Below are 22,802 nucleotides of genomic sequence, written 5' to 3' on the forward strand. Positions count from 1 at the left end.
AAAGAACACATAAGAATTGGAGTTGGATCCTGAGCACAGCAAATTTGGGGAGTTACGGTTAGCTCAGATATAACACCTTTCAGGTGGCAGTGGTCATTTTTGAGCTCTTTTATGAAGACCGTGACACGATCCCTATACCATAGGAGCTTAAAGGCAAAGATGAAGTGTCTGCACACATCACATAGGGGATGTTTTCTACACTGCAAAAGAGCAGTAGCCCTTTCCAAGAAGATGTCATTGTCAAAGCTAAAAACGTTAAATTTCTGCATACCTTGATGAGAGAGATTTGTATTCTCCATCATTTTCATCAGTAAGCATTTTTGATTGTATACTGTTATTCCCTTTTAAATGCATTTCAAAGCACACCCTGCCGATTCTGGATTCTGAGTTTTTTCCGATCATCAACAATAGCTGTGTTTGGGGATCTATAAAATACATGTGTACAACCTGACACCTGTTGCTTTGGTGACACGGTTTGTTTGGTTTCTGTGGACTTAAACTGGTCACAAACCATAGTGGTACAGAGACAAGTTGAGGGATTTCTTTTTGAGGTGTTGAGGAATTCCCTTCTCCAAGAGCAACCCTATCCTCTCCCACAGCTGGTCTTGCACCACAAGTCTGACAACAGCAAATGACAATGCCAAGATCCACCCTATCCTACCACATTCCCAGGCATCAAAATTTCCTTTGCAACCAGCAACAGTAGCAGCAACAACAACAGCTACACAAAGCACCCTCTCAGGAGATAACGATTTCATTTTTCATTTCTGTTCTAAACAACACTCAGTTACAGCACTCACTTAATTTCTTTTGGAGATTAGAGTCAGGCGACATTGCATCTTAGTTAAGAGGAGAGACTTGGATCCAGAGTGCCTGGGTTTCAATCCTAGCTCTGGCGCTTGTAAGCTGTGTAATTCTGGGCATGTTACCTCTTCTCTCTGTGCCTTAATTCTCTCATCTGCAAAATGGGGGTTCATAGATGTAGAGCACATAGAAGAGTGCTCCACACTCTTAGTGTTTATTAGAGGTGTTGGTATGTAAGTTTTAACAGGTGCATTGAAAGAGCATTGGGCTGGTTGTCAGGAATTTGAGTTTTAGTCTCTTTTCTGCAATTAACTAGCACTTATCCTTGTAAAGAGGGTTGAGTGATCATAGATAAGTCAGTACCCATCCACCTCTTTCAGGTCTACATAAAACCAGGAGCCTGAACCTACTGGAATTTGGGATTTGTTCTAAGTCTAATAGCCTAAAAATCTGTGTTGCTTTATGACAAATGGTATATTATTGGTGGGCTGCTATCAGTTATGCTCTGTCTAATTGACTGTACCTAGTTTATTTTTATGCGTACTTTGGAGCTAAACATTAAAATGAAGGAATGAGAAATAGGATCAGTAAAAATCAAGTGGACGGGTAATGAAACGTTCTGCTGGGGACTCCAGGGGAGTAAGTCCCCGTCCTCAAGGAATGGACAGTTGTACAGTTGGGACAAGAGGTGGGCAATTCACTAGACACATGTAATAAAGTGCCTTAAAGGCTAGGAGAAAAGTTCGCTTGAAGGTAAGTGCGAGATGAACTAGTTATACCCATACAGACCCCTGGACCCCAGTCTTGTGGGCCCTGGGAGAGCTTCATTGAAGAAATGATAAAAGAAGCACATCTAGGACCAGCAGGAAAGACAATGCTGCTTTCTAGAAACTGGAAGTAATTCAGCGTGGGTGTCAGACAAGGGGGTGGACTTGGGATAGGGGTAGGGATTGACCTGGAACTGCGGCAAGAGATAAGGCTGGGGTGAGATTTTGAAGAGCTTTGCAAATGTTTTGCCCTCAATTATAATCAGATTACACCCAGTGATGGGCAGTTTAACAAGCTCCAGGGAAGTGACAGGAAATGTTCATGAGGAGAGGTGGTTGATGTCTTGGAAATTCACTTCGTAGACAATTTGGTGCTTTAAAAAATGACTTGAGTTATTACACTTCTTCCTCTCCTCCTGGTATCTGTAAACTATAGCTGTGTACACGAGAGTTGTTGGCAAGACAAAATCCTCTCTCCAGTTCTCTGGGTGAATGGCATATTCATTCTCACACTCTTGCATAAATCTGCAGAAGACTGTTTTTATACTATTCCCAAACTCCACGCTTAGGTCTTTGAGTCAGAGTATTTCATAATGTTTCATCGTCGATGAAAATCTTACAGTGTTTCTTCCCTTTCTTCTCAGAAGGGAGAACAAAACTGTATATGATTTTAATACCTATATTCCATGTAATGCTTACAATGTTATAAAGCAGGAGTGATGATTCCTCTTTTGTACGTAAGCAAACTGGGAGTATGAAGGTGAAGTGACCGGTTTGAGTTCTGACAGCTAAGAAAGTGCAGAGCTGGAATTTGAACTGAGATCTGCCGCTTCCTTTCTCCTTCTTCCCTCACTTATTCATCCTCAGACGTTTTCCTGACCCATATGCAAGGCCGTATGCTAAGGATGGATATACATGGGCACACAAGAACTTTTCCCCAACTTCTCTTTGAGATGAACATGCACCGTGCTCAGTGTTAACAGTTGTGCAATTAAAGCAATAAAGGAGTGGCCATGTTTACAAGTTTGGGGGAAACTGAGGCAGGGTATGTCTTGTTTAAATTGGAAAAAAATTAAGACTAAATAATTCCTCCCCATTGTACAGCATTGTTTTCCTGCTAAATCATTGTTCACTGAATACAATGGGGAAATGTAATCTTGTGATTAGATACATGTATTTGCATGGAGGCAGTCAATGCTGGTACCCACTGTAGGCTCAATGGCCCTCCCAACACAGATGGCTGGAGGATGAAACCAGAGTCTGTGGTTTAGTCTCCAGTCACTAGGATTTATAAACCTGCCTGCTTGGAGAATTCCCTGGCGGTCCAGTGGTTAGGACTCTGAGCCTTCACTGCTGGGGGGCCAGGGTTCAATCCCTGGTCAGGGAACTAAGATCCCACAAGCTGTGTGGTACGGCCAAAAAATAAAAAAGAATAAAAAATAAATAAACCTGCCTGCTTGTGGGTTTTTTCCTGATCTTTTTCCCTTAAAGGCAAAGCATCATCCACTCGCATTTGGGAGCAAGGCCTGATCTTCACTGTGAAAAGGCAGTCATTTGTGCCCACATACTTTTAGGGCTCTTGTAAATTGCTTTTGTGATGATCAGAATTTAATCCAGTAGAACCTTAAAGAACCAAATATCAAGTGACCTTTTCTAGACCCGCCTGTCTCCCACCTCATTTTGTAGAGGGTTAGAGGGGCAGCCAAAAGGCAAAGAATGTGAGGCTCTGGCATAACCCTGTGTAGGAAATTGCTCTGCTGAGAGCCCGGTGTGCCTGTTAACCGGACGTGGCCCTCTTCCCCCACCTCCTCCATCTGCCACGTCTTCGAGCTCGCAAGTGGGTGGGGTCCCCTCGGTTGCCTGGGGCTGCCATTCCTTGTCATAGTCTGGGGCATCTTCGTTGAGAACTTGAGGCAGATTCTTGAAATATCTTCAGTGATGGCAGTTCTTGGACCTTTGAGGGGAGATTTAACATTTCGTAATAGACAACCGTCGTTCGGCATCGTGTCTTGTATTTGGCCAGTCAGATATTTTGGGTGAGTATGAGCAAAGTGTCATTTGATTCCTTCCCCTGTCTGCTTTATAGCTTTGAAATAACTCTAGTGGCAGTTTGAAAGAAGTTTCAAAAAGTATTCAGAGCATTCTTCTGGGAAGAGATATAGCGTCCCTAAGTAACTTATTTTGAAGTCTAACTTTGGGTGCGTTCTTTGAAAATAAAATAGCATCCTTTACTTAAATATGCATTGATAGAATTATGACTTTTTTTTTGCCACAGGTATGTAATGAGTTATTATCTCACATTATATAATCCCGGCTATAGATACTGTTATTTTCTATTTCAGGTAGAATGAGGAGAAAGGAGCTAGAAACAAAGGAGCTTTAAACACAAAAAAGAGAAGAAAAGGAAAGAAAGGGAAGTTGTATCACTGTATGGAAAAACCTTTACTACCATACAGTAAAGAGAGGGTTTTCCTTCTTTCTTTTTCCTGCTTTTGGACACTTAAAACAAAAATACTACAGATTATTGCCTTCATGTTTTTAATGCTCTGTAATTGTGTACTGAGGCGAATCCCATTATTTTTAAATCACTTAATGTTGGAAAACAATTGGATAAACCCCACTTGGAGTGCCCTTGGGTCATCCCAAGCCATTTGGTTCTGTTAATAAAATTAAAACAATTGGGGGAAATAGACAGATGCTTTCAAATTGGCTTTAAAATTATGATGTCTGTATGTATGAAAAAGAGGACAGCTCTTGGGAACTACATAAAGCCCAATGCTTCATTACTATGTGCAAGAGATGTGAGTCAGAAGTAAAGATTTGACATATATATATATATATTTTTTAAATATTTATTTATTTATTTATTTATTTATTTATTTATGGCTGTGTTGGGTCTTCGTTTCTGTGCGAGGGCTTTCTCTAGTTGTGGCAAGCGGGGGCCACTCTTCATCGCGGTGCGCGGGCCTCTCACTATCGTGGCCTCTCTTGTTGCAGAGCACAGGCTCCAGATGCGCAGGCTCAGTAATTGTGGCTCACGGGCTTAGTTGCTCCGTGGCATGTGGGATCCTCCCAGACCAGGGCTCGAACCCGTGTCCCCTGCATTGGCAGGCGGATTCTCAACCACTGCGCCACCAGGGAAGCCCTTGACATATATTTTTATTTTGAGATGCCGTGCTAATTTACATCATTCAGCCCTTTCACTGCTAAACTGTAAAAGTCCATTAAGTGACTGAAAGGAATATACAAATTATCCACTGGCGCTCCAGGCTGAAGTTTTACATACACCCTGTTAGTCTATCCACCAGCTAGCTGCAAGATTCTATTAAGCAGTAAGTGAGAGGATTATATTGCCCTCAAACTGATTGTACAGAAGACTCTGCAGTCAGTCATCAGAGCCCAGGACCTTCTGAAAAGACGCCAAGAGATATTATAACTTGCTCTATCATGATTGTCAGCCTGGTTAAAAAACCCAGAGCTTCCACGTGGATCTGGTTCCCTCTGAAGCTGAGCTTATTTCCCCAGCTATTGACAAAACTGGGAAAATTCCAGTCGTGTCATCCACGGCTGCCCAATTCAGTCCCTGGTGCCTTATAACAAACGTGGCCCAGAAAATAGCGAGCTATAATCCAAGAAAACTCCGTGTCTGAAATGAGAATTCTAGGCTGTGAACAATAACTTCTGCATTCCCCTGAATGACTGTCCAGTGTTAACATTCCAGAAGCCGGCAGTTGCTACTGGAAATATTTTTGCCTTGTTTCCTCTTGGTGAATCGAAGGAAAACAAGTGCCCCATCGAGATCATAGGGTCTATTGGGAGAGTGTCTTAGAGCCATTATCAAAATAGATGTAACAGTGTTGCCTAGGTGCTTGGGGCAGCATATTTTTAGGATAAAATGCTCTCTTCATTGAACAGAAAAAGCACCAGGGAAGGTTTTTCAAGGGCAGAATCTTTGTAGACTCTGACATGAATCAAAGACTGTTGGGTGGGTGATCACAGCCAACAACAATGAACTAAGGAACTCAGTGGGAGGGCTTGGAAATTAGAGAGGTTTTCCTCCAGCCAAGAAGTTCTTTAGAATGATGTTGATTTGTTTTTCAAGGTATAAACCAGTGTTACTTAGTGAAATCAAGGTTATCTTCCATATATGTCAAGACAAATTTATTGAAACAGAACATTTGGCAGAAGGATGTCAGATTCATCGTAAACCATGTCTATATGCTTAGCTGAAAATCTATCATTTATGAAAATACTCAGGACCAGTGTATTTTCTTTCCATTCACAGCGAAATTTTTATAAGAATGTGGTGTTTTTTTCTATAGCTTGGGGAAGATTCCTTTACCCCAATGTAGTCATTTATTCATTTTTTACAGCACAGTTCAATCATTTGCTCCTGTGTGAAGAATTCACTGACTTTCCAAAGCACACTCTCAGCAGCTGTGGGGATGCATCCGTGTACACGGGTGTCTGGTGCTGACTTGAATCCAGAACCGTTGCACTGCACACTCAGTTGTATTGTGATTTGTTGACATGTCTTGTCTCCTCTGTAAAACTGTAGATTCCTTAAGAGGCAGGGACTTGCTCTTTCTTTCCCAGCCCTGCACGTGTACAAAATGGTAGGCTTATTGATAAGCGTTGAGGATTCAGCTATAAATGAGACAGAACTCTGCCCTCAAGAACTCATCCTAAGTCACTATTAAAAATTCTTCTGCCTTTACGTATCTCTTTGTCATTGAAGAATTATAGAATGTAGTGGTTAGAAAGGAAACTGGAATCCTTCTTTATATGTGATCTAAAACTCTCATATGGCAATTTGACAATTTCCCTTCTGTTTCTGAAGAAATATAAAAATCTTTAGACAGTCATTCAGAGAAGGGGCGTCTATAGATTCAGCTGCTATAATTGAATCACTCCTGAGTGTTTTCTGCAACATGGCTCCAATTCTTAGGGCACCCATTTTGTAAATGATAGTAAGTGTTATGATAAGATAAACATTAAATAGCTCTTTTAGTGCCACCCATCTGTATTTTCATATTTTATATTACTTTTATTCTTATTTATATCAAGATGTACTTTTATTTCCTTTAAAACTTCTTACAGTTTTGTTTTGTTTTTTTTTTTCTCTTTTCACACTTAACTCCCCAGAAACCTTTGTATTTTTCTATTTTCTCCTTGATAAGCTCTCCTGGTTTTGCCATGGATTTCCATTTTTGTCAAAGGTATTTTTGTAAGGTTTTGAAAAATTAACTAGATTTTCTTCTACTTTTTTTTCTTTTTAATTTGATTTGTGGAATGGTTTTCCTTGTGTTCTTCATTTTGCTTCCTAATGGGCCATCTAGCTCACCTGACCTTGTGGACAGTACTATGTGACAGCATCATAATTGATGTTCAGAAAAATGACCTTGAGACACCAAAAAATATCACGTAATTTAAAATGTATTATTTTACTTATATACTACTTTTGGGTGGAGGATTTCTATTCCGCATAAGCAATAATCCTTGCCTCCAGGATCTGACCATCTCATGGATAATATGCACGTGAAAAGGTATAAAAGAATCTGGCACGTCTGTATATGATGAGAGTACCCGAAAAGATATGAGAACCAAGAAATCATTTTCTGCTAGGGTGGTTTGAGAAGTTTTCATGAAAGATTTGAATGGAATTTGAGTTGAACGTTGAGCCTTGGAAGTAATTTTAAGAAGAAAAGAGGGGCAAAGATAGATCATCCTCAGAGGGACGTCTGAAGGACACAGCAAAAACTGAATAAATCAAATTGGTGCATCAGGAAGTTCATATAAGGTAATCATTGTAATGTTGCTGGAAAAGTGGATGAGAGTCACATGGGGCAGGGATTTTGTGGGCTAGGTGAATATTTTATGTTTATTCCAGAGGCCATAGGAATCTATTGATGTTTCTTAAAGTTGATTTAACGACATGATCAAAGCCGTCATAGGAAGAGGAATATGATCGTGGTATGCAGTGTGGATTAGAGGGGGACGGGACGGAGGCAAAATGCCCAGTTAGGCGATAACTACCATAGTTCAGGTGTGAGCTCACACAGGCCTCATTTAGGGGCCTGTCAGAAGGGCCTTGTTGCGAAGGATGAGGATATAATGTTCAAAGAAGAAGAGGAACTGGTTTGAAAAGGAAGGTGATTATTTTGTGTGTGTGTGATGCTGGGTCATCCCAGTAGAAGTTTCCAGCACTGGGTTAAAAGGGATGGGGCAGGGGAACTTGTGCTCATGCCTTGATACTAGAAAGTGAACAAATGATGACTTCGTATTGACTTTTGAGGAACAAAAAAAGGGAAGTAATGCTGTTCGGAAAACATTTTTTTTTTTCTCTTTCTAACTAGTTATTGTTCCACTCTTCCTGAGAAAGCAGAGGCTTGGGTTTCTTTTTACATAAGTATAAGGAGAGCCATGTAGAGTGGAAGGATCTGGTAGTCGAATACTAATTAACCCCTAGAAAATGACTAGCAACACTCTCTTGATGCAAAATAAATTTTCAGTGAAAATCGCAGTGAAAAATCATTCATCTAAAGTTCAGATTCTAAATCCTTTTATTCTCAGCCGTGACCCAGCCAGTTTGGTTCCTTTGACTTATCCTTGGTTTTCTGTGAGTGTAATAATACAGTAACACAATAATATCTCTGAGGAAGGTGATGGTGTGTGCTTCTGTTGATGCAATTAATATTACTCTTAATATTTCACCTATTATGTTAAAAAGTAGGTGCTTTTATTATTATAAATACCCTGAATTAGAATGCTAATTTAGTCAATTTTGATAGGATTATCTTAAGTTATAATGCACAGGCTTTTTTTTTTTTTTTTTGAAGCCATGCATACTTAACCAGTTCTCCGTAGTTAAGAGTGGTTAGGTATTACTTCCTGTTGAATTAGCAGTTGCTGAGTAGTTGAGTCTTTGTACAATCCTGCAATCCACTAATGTGATATTTAATGAGGAGACATCAGTCTGGAGAAAGGTAGTCAATATAAATCAGTGTTTACAAAGTGTGATTAACTCTGAAATATTTCATCAATGCTGTGGTCCCAGGCAGACTCTATGCTAATTACTAGAATCTGTGCATGTTTCAGGGGACTTGGATGGACCCTGGGTATTGCAAACATGGAGCAGCAAAATTGCAATTATGCTCGGACCGTCTCTGATGACAATTTATGCATTTGGTGTGATGACCTCCCCCTTCCCAAGAGGGCAATAAACAGAATGCATTTTCATTAAGATACTAATGCACTTAATCACAAGGGGAAAGGGTTAGGAAGTAACGAAAGACCTTCAAGCACTATGTGACAGAGCTGATAGGGGAGAGAGGCTTTATTTTAAAGGCAGCTTCTCTACAAAGCTGTAGGCAGCCCCAGAGCACTTCCCACACATAGTCTTTGGCACTAATTGAAAAATTGCAAGTTAAAGTTTGGATCTTCTGGCGACATCCTTATCACTTCAAATGTGTTGTTACTAACGTAAATGATGTAGACTGTAATATTAAAAATATAATTTCATAGCAGTTTATTTTGATTTATAGCACTTCCATGCAGCTTGAGTGTTTGGAATTCATTATGCAAGTAATTGAATAAACATGATGATGATGATGGTGATGATGGTGGTCATGATGGTTGTAATGAAGATGGTGATGATGATGGTTGTAATGAAGATAGTGATGATGGTGGTGATGGTGATGATGACGGTGGTGATGGTGATGATGGTGGTGATGATGGTGATCATCATCATCAGTAAACATTTTCCAAGAGTAAAATTGTATTGTAAGGCTCTGGTAAGTGATGAAGCGAGAACCATGTAACTTCAGTCCCTGCCCTCAAGGAGCTTACTGCGCAGTCCCAAATTAGCCTGCTGACCATTTTTCACATTGAGATTTGTACTGTTCAGTGTCAGAGAGACAAAAAGTCTGATGCATCAGGGCATTAGTAACCAAAAGAAGTCCAGGATGGATGGTACTGTAATACGGTTTTGATGTTGGTGTTTTTATGGAAATAATCCGCTGGGAAATTTCTTTCGGATCCTCAAATTCTGGAAGACCGCTACTTTGTATGAGTGGATGAAGCATAATTTTAAAGGCTGATTTTAAGCTTAATCTTTTGAAGAGCTTCACCATATATCTTCTCATTATTTGATGCATCTTCAGCGGTTATAGCGAGCATCTGGCTTCATATTTGTGACATCCTCATGACTGCCGTTGACTTTTTTTTGAGGGAGGACGGCAGGAGTAGCAGAGTTGGTGTTGCCTTGGGGATGCTAGGGTTGCCTGGGTCTTGCAAATCTAACAGCTTCTTTTCTTAAACTCTGTGTTTTAGGTAATATAGAATATAGCTGCCCTGCCACGAATGAATGTGAAATCACAAAGCGCAGACGTAAATCCTGCCAGGCTTGCCGCTTCATGAAGTGTTTAAAAGTGGGCATGCTCAAAGAAGGTAAGGCTGTGTGCTAGTGCTCCTGTACTTTAGGCTGGGGGTGTGGGATGCACAGGGAATTACAAAAATATTAGAGAAACCAGGCAACTCTGGGGTCACAGTAAGTATCCTGAATCTGATAGCAGAATACTCCTCCTTTATACCCGGACTTGCTGATCTCTCGTGGCTAACTGCTTGACATCAACAGGAAGGGACAAGGTAGGACACATCTGATGTGTAGCTAAACCCACCAGGTATGCTTGGCAGTTCGGGTTCTTTTCATCTTTACAATTTGCAGAAGGCAAAGGATGAAGGGTAGCCAAGAGGCTACTGTCATTGTCTTTTTGCTTTCTTTACACTACTAGGTCTACAGAGAGATCACCCCATCTTTACTGAGGTATAACTGACAAATAAAAATTGCGTATTTTTAAGGTAGATGACCTGTATTTCATTAATATATATTGTGAAATAATTGCCACAATCAAGGTAATTAACACATCCATCACTTCATATGGGTACCGTTTTCTTTCTTTTTTAAAAATTCATCTTAGGTTTAAAGCACTCTTTATTCTTCTCTAGTCTTTTCTTTGGGACTTAAATTCTATTATAAAGAGTTTGTAACAATGGTATTAAAATTGTTGCTTTCAGTTGGGGATAACAACAACAGACACAAAATAATAACAATGAGCATGTATTCCGTGCTAAACGAGTTGCCTAAGTTCACACAGCAGATGAGGGCAGAGCCAGGAACTGAACCCAAATAGATTCTAGAATTCACTCAAGTCTCCCACCCAAATCAAAGTTCCTGAAATCTTTGTATATTTCAGTATGTCTAGTGAAACTAACATTTTAGCTTGGAGATGGAGAAAAATTGTTCTTCTCTGTGGGAGGCCTAGGTTTAGTTTTTGGTTTGTTTTTAATATATTTCTGTATATGTATGTGCTTTGTAGATGTGCATTTTATATACTGCATTTAGGTTTTACTGTTTCCTTCTCTTCAGAAAATTTGCCAGAGTTTAAAATAAATATGATAATTTTATACAGTAACAAAATGGAAATATGGTCATTGAAGTTTGAAAGAATATGAGGTAAATTAAATATTTAAATGTACTGTTTCTGTTGAGTCATAGACTGTACCTTGTTCCTGGGGTCAGCCTTATGAGTTTGTATAATTTGTTGTTACTGGAGATCACCTATTTTTTTATAGGCTATTTTTTTTTTTTTTAGTAAATTTATTTATTTATTTATTTTTGGCTGCATTGGGTCTTCATTGCTGTGCGTGGGTTTTCTCTAGTCGCGGGGAGCCGGGGCCACTCCTCGCCGTGGTGCGCGGGCCTCTCATTGTGGTGGCTTCTCTTGTTGTGGAGCACAGGCCCTAGGCACATGGGCTTCAGTAGTTGTGGCGCACGGGCTTAGTTGCTCCACGGCATGTGGGATCTTCCCGGACCAGGGCTGGAACCCATGTTTCCTGAACTGGCAGGCGGATTCCTAACCACTGCACCACCAGCGTAGTCCCGAGATCACCTCTTTTTTAACTTCTGAATCCAAGTAGATCCAAGTATTTATTCCTCATGAATGAACCAGAGCTTCAATTAGGTATGGCATCACCAGATCTCATAATTTTTCCTGGCTTGTTCTTTTTTTTTTTTTTTTTTTTTTAAATTTTATAGCTACTTTATTTATTTATTTATTTATTTTTGGCTGTGTTGGGTCTTCGGTTCGTGCGAGGGTTTTCTCTGGTTACGGCAAGTGGGGGCCACTCTTCATCGCGGTGCGGGGACCGCTCTTCATCGCGGTGCGCGGGCCTTTCACTATCGCGGCCCCTCCCGTTGCGGGGCACAGGCTCCAGACGCGCAGGCTCAGTAGCTGTGGCTCACGGGCCCAGCTGCTCCGTGGCATGTGGGATCTTCCCAGACCAGGGCTCGAACCCGTGTCCCCTGCATTAGCAGGCAGATTCTCAACCACTGCGCCACCAGGGAAGCCCCTGGCTTGTTCTTATTCCAAGATTTTAACTGTGAACAATGTCATAGGAAGATGAATGAATCAGATTATATTTGGGTACGTGGAATTCATGCTATTTTTCTCTTGTCCACTAAGAATTAACTCCTCCACTGACTAGGAACTAAGAAGATTCTCCCAAAGTCTTCTCATCCTCAAGTTGAAAAATAATTGTAAACAAGCGTGTAACTTTATCATTAAAGCCTTATGGAAAGAGGACCAAGATATTTTGCCAAGTATAAAAATAAAATAGAAAACAGATTGCCTGCAGCAACATGGATGGACCTAGAGATTATCATACTAAGTGAAGTAAGTCAGAGAGAGAAAGACAAAAATCATATGATATATCACTTATGTGTGGAATCTAATAAAATGACACAAATGAACTTATTTACAAAACAGAAACAGACTCACAGACACAGAAAACTAACCTGCGGTTACCAAAGGGGAAATTGAGGGGGGAGGGATAAATTAGGAGTTTGAGATTAACAGATACACACTACTATATATAAAATAGATAAACAACAAGGACCTACTCTATAGCACAGGGAACTATATTCAATATCTTGTAATAGCCTATAATAGAAAAGAATCTAAAAAAGATAAATATATATGTGTGTGTGTATATATATATATATATACATATATATATACATATATATGTATATATATATATACAACTGAATCACTTTGCTGTACACCTGAAACTAACACAACATTGTAAATCAACTTTAATTCAATAATTAAAAAAAGAAAACAAATTGCCTAGTAGGATGATTCAATTTACATATAAATATATTTTATATAAAATATGCTTATATTGCATTTATATTAAATAAAAAAATTATACAAATTTGTACTGTAATAATTTATATTAATACACACACATTAGGATGGTATATGCATGGAGAAACAGAAGGAAGGATAAAGATTGGTACCAGTGTTAACACTAGTGAAAAAAAGTCAGGGTAGGGAGTACTTTTCTTGTTTACTCTATAGCTTTTGGCACTGTTCGGATTTTTCCACAGTGAGCATGTTTTGCATTTATAATCCATTTCCTAAATATTTATTAAGTTCCTCTCACGTGCCAAGCACTATCCTAGGCTCCAGTGATGCCGCAGTGAAAACGACAGACGTGGTTCCTCTTGCTAGAAGAAAGCTTATGTGGAAGATACTAAAAGGATAACAATTTTAACAAAGGAAAACATATGAATAATAATCCAATGATAACTGCCCAACCCATATGACAAAGAGTTTTCCTCTGAGTTAGGACAGTGGTGATAGCTGACTTTCTTGTGGTGGAAACATTACCTTAGTAATTGCCTTAAACCCCATAGCAGAGTAGCAAACAAAACATATTTCAGAGTGTAACAAGTGATTGACAATCATATTTTTGGTCTTAATTATCTTTATATTGCCACTTAGTTGAGCTGTAGAGACTCAAACCAAACTTAACACTCATTCGAAAAGGCTTAATTTAGAGTTTGGACTTGAGGAATCGTTATTTTCCAAAAGCAAATCAATGTTTTAAAAATGTTATAAAAGTAATGTATCAATTAACACTTTGAATGGGTGTGTCCTAGATTTGGATTTTATTGTCAAAAACTAAAATACATGGAGATACGCCTCCATGTCCAGGGAAATAGGATTGTTTTGATCAGTTTGATTTTGCTGCTACAGTGTACTCACCTATTTGCCCTTCCAGGTTTAAGGAGGAAGTAGAAAACATATTTTCCCCTAAATAATTTTCCCCATTGTGTTTTCAAGCAGGAACAATCTTGAAGGGTGGTTAGAGTGACTGAAAAGGTGTGAACTGCGTTTAATTAAACACTGTTGGTGAAAGTAAATAGGACGGGTGCTTATCTATAATTCACACCTCTTCAGTTGCTGTTATCAAGCCTTTAGAGGGACTGTTTTCAAGGGAATTGCTGCTGTTGCTGATATACTCAAAAAATAATTTATTTTCCTTTACTTCCTCGTGCCCACTTTGGTGGAAAAATATCTCTAAGCCCCTTCCCCCAAATAGAAAGGAGATGATAGTTATGAGTAAATATGGAATACTCTTTTTCTTGTGTCCTTAAAAAAATACAGTGAAATATTGCATTACACCCTGCATATAAATGCACAGTTACGTTTGGCCATCTCCTTGGCTCAAGGCTTACCTTCTCAGCCTGGAGAGAATGATACTGTCTTAAATGTATCTTTATGGATGGAGAGGGGTTTCAGTCCCATGCAGTATGTCAGAGATCATGATGTTGTAAATCTATTCCAGTGTAAACCTGTTCAATTCGATCACCGGTCCGTAATAATATTTGTCTCTACAACCCCCGTGTCGGCCACAGCAGTCCATACAGGCTGATGGTACAGCAGGTCGGGAAATTGACAGACCAAATCTATTTAAACAGAAAACAACATGAGTTCCAGAATCTGAAATGAAATCAGATTTCAACAGCTTTGATGGGAATCTTCTTTCCTTTCACAGGTATTTTTATTCACCTAGCCATGTGCATCTTCGATAAAGTGCTGCTTGAGGGAAATGAAGATGTTTTCATTAAAAAGGGCGTTTATAGAAAGATGAGACTTTTACTCTTTTAAAAATAATGTCTTGGTTTTACTGACTGGCATTTCTACTAAGGATGTGAGGTACAAAATGGAAGTGGTGGCTTAGCGGGTAAACAACTCCAGTTACATCACAGTGTGTGTTATTAAATTCCTATAAGACGTGGCTTCTCATTAGTCAGCACCAGGATCATATCCAGATGAGCGATGTTTGGTTTTAATATTAGAATTTTTGAATCAAAAAATTGTTACCAGTGGAAGCAAAGAAACAGTTGTGTGGGGAAAACAACAAAATGCAACAACATAAAACTGTGAGAAGTACAGTTAAAAAAAATGGTACTTTGTTCAAATCCAAGTGGTTGCACCATTCCGCATCCTGAAAAATCCCCTTCGCTTTTTCTGGGCTCTACTTTCTGCCAAGCCTCACGAATGATGGGCCAGCATTATTTTTTCGGCATGATACCATACTGTAAGTCAGAGAAAACCCATCTGTTACAAGATACCTAGTCTCAACATTCCCTTCTCATTGTTTTCAGGTATTGTTTATGTGAAGGAAAAAACAAGAACTAATCAGCGTGCACCTATAAATCTGGTCAAGATTTATTTTTATTTTGATCTTTCTCCTTAGTTGTTTAAAGGCTATTGTAGGACATACCGGTTCTGTTTTCTGTCAGTGGCAAACAGATATTTTATGAAAGCAATAATTATTTTATTTATGTATAGAATTCACGGATCAAAAGATTGAAGAAAGGCTTTTTGCTCTTTATTGGCGTGATGGGTTTCACCTTGGCAACTCAAGTATTTTTCTTTGACTCTTGCACATGAGAGCAAGAGATGCACATTTGTGTGCAATATTATATTCCCCAGCCAGGCCAGCCTGCATGCCATAGTACAGATGAATCCAGGCAGGCTGGCGGACTGGTTTAGTTATTTCATGCCAAGAAATTGTGCTTTTCACTTCGCCTTTAAAAAGATGGTTACTTAACCTTTCTAATCATCACTTTCATCATTTGCAAAATGGTAGTGGCAATAATAGTATTTGCAAATAAAATGTTGTTGTGAATAGCCAATAAGATACTGCAGGTTAGGTGCTCAGCATACCATGTGACCCAGAGCAAGGACCAGGTCAAGGTTAGCTATTGTTGCTGGCGACGGTAGGGGTCAAGCTTTAAGGTCAGGTGGAGCTAGATTCAAGCCCTGGCTCTGTCTCCTCCTGGACCTGGGGCAAGGTATATGACCTCTAGGACTCACTTGCTTCAACCTATTTATTTATAAATATGGAACTTAATCCTTTGTCTACCAAAGAAAATGGACAAATCACACACCTTTTCAAACGTGCAAGAAGAAATATAAGAATTCTACTAACCTCATAGGTACATTAAATTTTACTGAGGTGACATTGATATCAGACCATCGTGGAAAAAAAATCAGAGGAGAGAAATAAGTTTTAGCACACCTCCATAAATATTAAGTGAGCTTCTCCCATGTGTCTGGCAAAACATTGTGTTTTGACTTTTAATTCTGATTTTCCACAACCTTGCATTGTGATTTTAAGCAAGTCCATTCAACTCTGCCTTCATTTCCTTATGTGCCGGAGAGCAGTTAGACTACTTTCTTTCTCATCTCTTCTATTCTAAAATTCTATAAGTTTTGTTAAAAATGATATAATGTCTCTAGAAACATAGTACCAATATATGACACAAAGATACTTATAATTATTACTGCTGCTGCTAACTGTATCCATAAGTTTGAAAATACAATAAGAACTATGATTCGATAGACATGGCGAGTGAATTGTGCTACTTTGTCAATTTTGTCTTAACTGAATAATTCTTTGGATGCTTTGCATCTTTCTAGAAAAGCAGGAGGTACATACCTCCTGGTCAGATATATTTGAAGTTTTGTTGTTAGATTTTTAAAATAAAAACATTGCCATAAGTGGGAAAGGAGAAGAGCGAGTTTATATAATTTTAAGTGCCTTCTGAATACTTCCTTTGGGGGAAAATGAGTCATTAAAACAAACAAAACACATAACTATGTTATGTGTTTTGTCGATAACCGTATTTACCTTTCATACCTGATTTGACATCTTTAAAGTAAGTTTCTATTCCAGAGGTGCTCAATATTTTCCTCCACTTTTTAAAAGTCTAAAAAATAGAAGGGTGAAGATTCTAGGCTGGCAATTTACAAGATATGGTATAATCGTGAGTCTTCCTGTTCAGGGTAAAGTCAAAGCAGTGGTTGGGAATCAGCATTTGAAATGTTATTCAGTGTGGAAAGGCACAGGATATTACGGTTTTATTATCACCTTAATACTCACTGTGAGGAAAATAGTGGGACCCTGGGTGTCAGATTCTCATTAATCAGATGAAGAACTCCAGGTTCAGAGAGTTTTAGTAACTTACCCAAGGTCCCATTGCATATCAGTGGGAGTGAGATGAAAGTCAGGTATGTCATATTCTCAGGCTCCTCCTGTAGCTCTATCAAGCCATGTTGCAGGCTTGGCCCATAAAGGGGTCTTTCCTGCTCCAGCTGTGGGTCGATTGCCCACCATCTCAGTATAGCAGGCCAGTAGTGGCCCGAAATATTCATTTAAGGGTGGAGAAAATGGGAAACAGTGCTGGCACTCCCAGGAAGCAGCAGAACTTGTGGGCTTAACAAGGGGTTTGTGCCTAAGATACATGCATAAATGGCGTTCCTAAGGAAGGGGCTTTTCCTTAGGATTCTGAATGGGGAAACCAGACTTTTCACCTGGAGTTTAATGAGGCCACTGCAGATACAGATAATGGTGGGGATCGGCCCGGGAAAGGTCTTTACAGGATAACTGAGCAGCTAGAATATTGCGCATAGAGTGAGTTGGAGAAGGCATTGTGTATCAGGAGCTGTGGAGGTGAGAATGGCAAGGTTAAAGATACTGCATAGAGGGACTTGCCTGGTGGCACAGTGGTTAAGAATCTGCCTGCCAATGCAGGGGACACAGGTTTGAGGCCTGGTCCGGGAAGGTCCCACGTGCCATGGAACAACTAAGCCTGTGCACCACAACTACTGAGCCTGTGCTCTAGAGCCTGTGAGCCACAACTACTGAGCCCATGTGCCACAACTACTGAAGCCCAGGTGCCTAGAGCCTGTGCTCCACAACAAGAGAAGCCCCTGCTCACCGCAACTAGAGAAATCCCACACGCAGCAACGAAGACCCAACGCAGCCAAAAATAAAATTAATTAATTAATTAATTTAAAAAAAAGATACTGCATAGAACAATGCATTCAGGTCCGTTCATTTTGGTCAAGCTGAGTTAGTGTCTGTTTCTAGATAGGTCCCTGGGAAAGAAATTAACCTGAAAAAGTATGAAGATCTAGAATGATCTTTCATTTTCATTTCTTGGTTCTCTAGTACCTTAAAAGGCTCATGCCATCTATGCCCTGCTTAAATCTTTTGGCTTGCCAAATCATTTAAAATCCATCGAGCATTGCCAGTCTGTGTAGAAGGGAAGGCCCTCATCTTTTGCTCTCTCTCATCGATTAATAAGACCTACCTCATATTTAGGGAATCTTTGAGTGGAAAAAATGATAGGAGTATAGAGGATCCCTCCGCAGTAGAGGATTCTTTGTGCAGAGACCCTATTTATTCTGAGCTATCTTATCATAATCCATAGTGTATACTTCCTACTTCTACTTTTTAGTTTGGAGAAGGCATTGTGTGTGTGTGTGTGTGTGTACACATATATACATACATATGAGACAGAGCACAGATTATGCATTTATTCATTTAGCTGCCATTACATCTCTCCAATCAGTTGTCTTGAGCCCCCAGGTTATAAAGAAAAATTATCCCAGAACTGTTTTGCTGCAACTCCAGCTTGTGTTTTGATTTATATATGGCAGTGGGAACTCTGAGAGTCTTCTGGGTTTACCCTATCAGCAGAAGCAGCAAAGAGCAACTTACTTACCTAATTACCCTTCTGTTTCATATCTTCCATTTTAATAAAATGTTCATTTAAAGGCTGTAGCATTTTTCCAGGTAGATTCTCTTTAAAAAATACAAAAACTACTCAGCCCATTTATTAACAAACAGATTTGTTTTTGCTTACTTAAAGAACCTGCTTAGTGCAATTTATCCTAGCAAAATATCTTTTGTAAAAACCTCTGAAGAAGACATTGCCAAGGTGAATTTTTTTTCCCCCAAGTCTAATATCATTATGCTACCAAGTTGAAAACAGAAATTATTGGTAGGGAAATTTGGGTTCCTACTGCCTTCAAAAAGGAGAACAAAGAAAAGGAGAAAGCTTTAATGGTATTCAAGGAAAATATTTCTCTGTTAGATGACAGTTAATAGAACTGCATTGACCTCACTGGTATTTCTTGCACTCTCTGTTGTAATATTATCCTAAGAAGCTCCCTCATTAATGCAGAGTATTAAAACTCTCAAGGTATAATGTAAGCAATAGCAAAGAGCACTGTTTTCGTGAGCTCTGTCTTGACATTAAGCTGTTGGGAATATACTTAAGGTGCCACGAAGACTTATTTCGTGTACAGGTACTGCACTACCAGATGGTGACTTTTTTGGGGTTTTTTTTTTGTCATGCTTTGTTGGTATGAAAGCCTGAATAGTCTTAAAATGAATAGCAAAGATTTTGAGGGTAGGAGTAATAACACTTATTCGTGAGAGCTCAATGTGCATTAGGCTATGTACTATGTGCTTTAGTTGGATTTTTATTTTTTTTTTGTTAATCCTTATGGTGACCTCCAGAGGTGGGTATTTCCCCATTTCACAGAGGAAAGAAAAGCTTAGAGAGATTATGTTACTTGCCAAAGTTCTCACAATGCATGATGGAGTCTGGATTTTAGAGCAGGCGTTCTGGCTCTACTGCTTATGTTCTGTATTTGTTTAATACAGTAGGAATATTCTACTATATATTTAGCTTGGGATTCTTCAGCAGCTATGGGTATTATGAGATACTGAGCTCTTAAAAGATTACTTAAATAAACCAGTTTTTTTCCGAACCAGGGCTCACTTGATCGCTTTGAGTTCTTCACTTCATGTCCGGAAAGAGAATGAACTGTGTCGAAAGGCAGTTAAGTTTCCCATCACTATGAGAGATGATGTAGAGAACAATTTCAAGTGTCATGTGGGGATTAGACTAGAAGATCTTTCATGGTGACTTCGCACTATGAGATTCTTGAGATCTCAACATAAACTTTGGAATAAAGTTATAAACTGTGTGAATAAACATCAGTAACACTTAAGCTGTTCAGTTCCTGGGAACCCGATTTCGGGGGTCAAGCAGTGTGTGACATCTTATTTAAATCCCAATTGGAGCAGAGAGGAACGTTTTGTTTCGTGACATAGTTTTACTCTCTGGCTCCAGTTTTTAGTTAAGTGAAGTTCAGAACCAAATTCCTTATAAGTTTTGCTTTTGTAGAGAGCAGTGAATCTGAGTCACTGACTTTGAATACCATCTGCCTCAGTTGTTTTGAGGATGTGGCCATAGTGGACCTCTGGGATATTACAATCTTATCTGTTTTATAAATGGGGAAAATTGAAATACTAATGTTTTAAAGATTTGTCCATGACTCTGTATCTAACCCACGTGAGTCTTAGTCTATCACGTATTCCCTGTGGACCTTTGGTTCTCTGGAACCATTTTATATTTATATGTTTTTTGAAAATAACAATTACATTAGAAATGAAGTGGAGAGATTCTCTCATGTGAACTTACCAAACACAGCACTGAGAATTATTGGAACTGAATACATCTATCCTTGCTCGCCACCTTAGTGTGAGAGAGGACAGAAAGATTGCAATTATAAGGAACGGTTCTCTTAGCTCCCTTCCTCGTGCTTTAATGGGAATACTATTAATAGTTAATCATTTATTTGATTGTCCTCATTTGTCATTTCCATTTGTGAATTTGAAATAGGAAGCCAGCATTTATCTAATATGCTACCAATTTTTATACCTTTTGGATTATTAAAAATCCCCAATGGATTTTGCCCCAAGGGGGAAAGAACCTGCTTCAACATTTGCTCTTACACGAGAAGTCTAGTGACAGCATGGTAAGTGGGGAGGGGAGGTCCCTGCCATATGGGACTCTGTTGGATGTGGAATTTTTCCCCACCAGCCTCCAGACAACAGATTTTTGTTCCTTTCCACCAATCCCCGCATATATCAACGTGACCCTGTTGTTCATGACATTGTGCTTAAATTTAATGTAAAGGAATTCTGGTATATATTTGAATAAGACCCGTTTAATGAAGAGCTCCATGGTTTTATTTCCTTTGGGCACCATTCCTAACGTGTTAGTTACCGTGCTTGTTGAGGCTACGCAGAATTCTGCTCCCTCTGTGTTATCCAAGGCATCAGACATGATTTCGTTCACTTTGAAGTCTCCCTCGAAAGAAATCGAGCACTGGCTATTTCTTGAGAGATTGTTCTGGAGTTTTGCGTCTCTCTCTCTTAGTAGGTTGTCGAGCCACCAACCAGCTTCCCTGAGGCAAGCTGTCTGCAAAGGAATAAGCCAGCTGGCTTGGCCAAGGTTGATCAATGATGAGCGGCAGGCTGGGTTCCAGGTTCACAAAACCCACTCAGTGGAGAGTAGGTCAGCGGCTTCCCCAAAGCCAATTAGCTGGCAGAAGTCTGGGGTGCCTGGTGCTAGCCAAATTCCCTGAGCCTGATGGTACTGGTGGGGAGTCCATCCTTGGGCTTCCTGGCAAACCAGACTTAAGTGAATGGCAGATTGTGCTGTTTGAGAGCCAGTGTGGCTTTGTGGCCACGAGAACAACTATCAGAGCCCTGCCACTCCCACCCAGCCTTCCCCGGGCAGACAGCACAGCCCAGGCGCCTTCGAAGCTGCTTGCCAGGTGCGGTGGAGCTCAGCTGAGTATCCACATCCTCATTTTGTTTTTACCTGACTTCAGCTTATATGCTTTTTAATATTGACGTGACTGTGAATCATGCCATTAAAAGAGAAGCACATGGAAATGATTTTGGAAGCAGGAAGCTTTATAGAGACCTTTGACAGGAGTGTTAGGATTTCCACTCTTAAAGCCCCAATTGTAAGAGCCCCTGCTTCTACACGGCGGTCGGGATATCATGGGCCCGATGTCAGAACCCAAAGGGAGGGTTTCTTAGTGATTGCCCTTGGGTTAACCTGTCTCTCCAAAAATGATGTGTATCTAAAGTCATAATCCCTTCCCTATTATTCTCAACGATTACATTTTCAACTGTGAAGTCTTTTCTACATAGGCTGCGTAGTCCTAGCTTTAGATGCCTGGGCTGTTGGATTAGCATTTTTTAGGTGTATTTGGGATGTGGGGAATTGAAGGAGTAGACTATGTAAGAATGAGATCATTTGCATTACCTTGTTTCACTTAGCATGTGTTTCTGCTTAGCTCGGTACTGATTTCTGGTTCTGTTTCTCAGTTCCAGCCAGCACGTTACCCACTTAGGAAGTGAAGTTCATTTTGCCCGGCCTGCCTCTCAGTTCTCAGCTACAAGTGTTTTCCTTGTGGCCTCCTGAGCCCTTATGTAGTGGCTTTTCTATGTCCAGTTAATTTCCCCCAATTAAACTTTTCCCTCATACCTGACTTTTTTGGGGCATACAACTTCCTCTTCCTTCCTCTGCCCACCCCCTGCCCCACCTTTTGAACATTCTTTTGTTCCAAAATTTCTTCTAAAAGCGAAGTTTCTTCACCACCATAGTGAGTTGCCATTTGGTGGTTTCCAAGCTTATGACCTCCATAATTATCCCCTCCCTATCCCACCCCCCCTCCCCCGGATTCACCCCTTGCTCCCTTAGACATTTATCTCCAGGCCTATTAAGTCTCTTCAGTATCAACATTATCATAATCATTAGTATATTTGAAGCCAATTAAGTGGCAATTACTCTGACCTTAGCCAGTCTTAGGTTATTATCAATTCATGCATAATTTGGAAATATTTGGAAGGAATGTGGATTCTGGCCTTATGGTCTAATCGGTGTAAATATTTCTATGTGCTGTCCAAGAAATACAGCCTGTTCATTATAACATCTAGAGTTGGGGTCGGGTTATTCCTCTGGAAGCTGCTTTCTAGCAACTTATGGACCAAAATCATACATATTCGCCAAACCCATCTTCAAACATTTATTCATCCACTTTTTATCCACCCGTTCAATGAATATTTTTGAGGCATGACTCCATACCAATCACTTTATTAATGCCAGGGTTAAAAAAGTGAACATGACAGACAAGTTTCTGCCCTCATGGAATT

At 39.7% G+C, this 22,802-nt stretch overlaps 1 pseudogene; it reads left to right on the plus strand.

The window, feature by feature from the left end:
• Window positions 1-22,802, plus strand: part of LOC102999705 (estrogen-related receptor gamma-like) — a 192,151-nt pseudogene that overhangs the window by 56,968 nt on the left and 112,381 nt on the right.

Source organism: Balaenoptera acutorostrata, chromosome 1, assembly GCF_949987535.1.
Source record: "Balaenoptera acutorostrata chromosome 1, mBalAcu1.1, whole genome shotgun sequence".
Lineage (NCBI taxonomy): Eukaryota > Metazoa > Chordata > Mammalia > Artiodactyla > Balaenopteridae > Balaenoptera > Balaenoptera acutorostrata.